This window comes from Sinocyclocheilus anshuiensis, unplaced genomic scaffold (assembly GCF_001515605.1).
Source record: "Sinocyclocheilus anshuiensis isolate Anshui unplaced genomic scaffold, SAMN03320099.WGS_v1.1 scaffold244, whole genome shotgun sequence".
NCBI classification, from domain to species: domain Eukaryota; kingdom Metazoa; phylum Chordata; class Actinopteri; order Cypriniformes; family Cyprinidae; genus Sinocyclocheilus; species Sinocyclocheilus anshuiensis.
Window position 1 is genome coordinate 230,154 of NW_015558588.1, and position 2,241 is coordinate 232,394.

The window sequence follows — 2,241 nt, forward strand, 5'->3', positions numbered from 1 at the left end:
ATTAATCCATACAACTGCAGCAGTGGAGGACTATTATTCTGCTGCTTGATACTGCGGAAGAACTGATGACGGCACGGTTTGATCTTCGGCTGACCAATCAGCAGAAAGGGGCGTTTAATTCCCGCGCACATGTAGAAATCGAATATTGAAGCTGTTTATTCATTTTTCCACCCATGAACGAAAAACGAAAATTTAAGCTGAATTTTCATTTTTCGTTTTTTGGGAAAAAACAAAAAAAAAGAAAAATGAGCAGTTTTCTCATTTTTCTACTTTCAATATTAAATCAAAAAACGAATGATCGAATGATACACGGATTAATATGCATTGCTAAGAACTTCATTTGGACAACTTTAAAGATGATTTTCTCAATATCTTGATTTTTTTGCACCCTCAGATTCCAGATTTTCAAATAGTTTCTCGGCCAAATAGTGTCATATTCTAACAAACCATACATCAATGGAAAGCCTATTTATTCAGATGTATATATGATGTATCAATTTCAAAAAATGGACCCTTATGACTGGTTTTGTGCTCCAGGGTCACATATGGCAGCAGTTTCATTCACAGGTGTATTACAATGTAATAAGGAAAATATTTCACAAGCAAACATATCAATTTTGTAAAAATGTATTTTATTTTTAAAGTTTAACATTACTCGATAACTGTTAAATAATTTTAGATCAGGTGTTTTCAGTTTTTTAGATGCCACAGATCCTTGCATGACCCTAAAATATAAAAGATTATATATTTCACAATATATTTTCATGTGCATAGAGCCAATTTATACAGTGAAAAATTCATATTATAAATGCGTAATTTTTTTCTACTCTGTATGGCACTGTACTGTTGGCTGTATTTTTTATTTAATTTTTAATAATGATTTATTATTTGAATAAAAATATTTATGTATTTAGTTTAATCTTATTTGTTTTATTTATTTATTTTTTACCCCGTTTGTCTCTAAACTTTTTCCCAGACCCCAGAAACTCAAAACACTACTTAATATCTCAGTTAAATCATTTTAGTCAGGTGTTTTTAATCTTTTAGATGCCACAGAGCCCCAAATATAATATATAATATATATAGTGAAAAATTAATGTGAAAAAATATGTGTAAAATATTATTTGGAAGATATTTAGCATTCATTTATTACTGTTTTTATTTATTTATTTATTATTATATTTTGATAATAATAAAAATAAGCTTAAAATAAATTAATTACAAAAAATTAAAGATTATTTATTATTATTATTATTATTATTATAAAAACTAAATAAATAAATAAATGTGATTTAAAATAATAAATGGATACTAAATATTTTCCAAATAGTATTTTACACATATTATTATTCATTTATTCTTACATTTTTTACTCTGTTTTTCTTCAACTTTTTCCCAGATTTAGTTTCTATTACATTACTTTTTTTCAACTTAGAGGTATTATTTAATATTGTACAATATATTATTTATTGACATTTTTACCGTTTTTCTCTAAACTTTCCCCAGACCGAAAGCCTGATTTAGGTCACTGGGGTTCTGCTGGCCACAAAGTTTGTGAACCCCTGCTTAAACTAGCAGGTTAAGCATTACTAACCCGTCTAAAAGTGGAAAGCTAGTCTTGTTTAGCTGAACGGACTCATTAGCATACTGCATGGATTACAGACGTGGCGCACTCCTCCACATACTAACAGATCGACAGCCACTAACCTCCCCTCACCAGCCAGACGAGGGTCTGAGCAGACCGAGTGTACTTCCTAGTGCACTACAGAGCAGAAGTGTGACTCACAGAGCCGAGAGGACCGTGTTTGTGCGGTTAGCTCACAGGCTACAGCTGCTACAGCTCCACTCACCTCAGCGGGAAGAAGCGCCACTTCTGCGGCTGCGCGGATCTCGAGGACCGACTCCGTCTGTTTGTCCGTTAACGGCGCCATCGGATCCGCGCGACGGTCCCAGTGTGACACTTTCTCCCGAGTTTCCTTATCAGTGAGCTCCGGGAGACTCTGCTCTGTGGACGACGCCATCACGGCCAACAACATCCGACGTGACGTCACCTAAACGGACGCTTCATCCGGGTTGGGCGGAATCAAGACGCAGGCAGCCAATCAGTGAAGCGCTTTCACTTCTACGACAGCACCAGATAATAAATGCACTCAAACTCCACCAGACTGCATTACATTTCTCTCATATATTAAAAGGAGAACAAAACCATAATAAAGAGTGGTTTTATAAATTATATATATA

The 2,241-nt window shown here is 34.1% G+C and overlaps 1 pseudogene; it reads right to left on the bottom strand.

The window, feature by feature from the left end:
* The window catches only part of LOC107679944 (conserved oligomeric Golgi complex subunit 3-like), a 45,903-nt pseudogene extending 43,868 nt beyond the window's left edge, over positions 1 to 2,035 (bottom strand).
* Between the last annotated feature and the right edge of the window lie 206 nt (positions 2,036 to 2,241).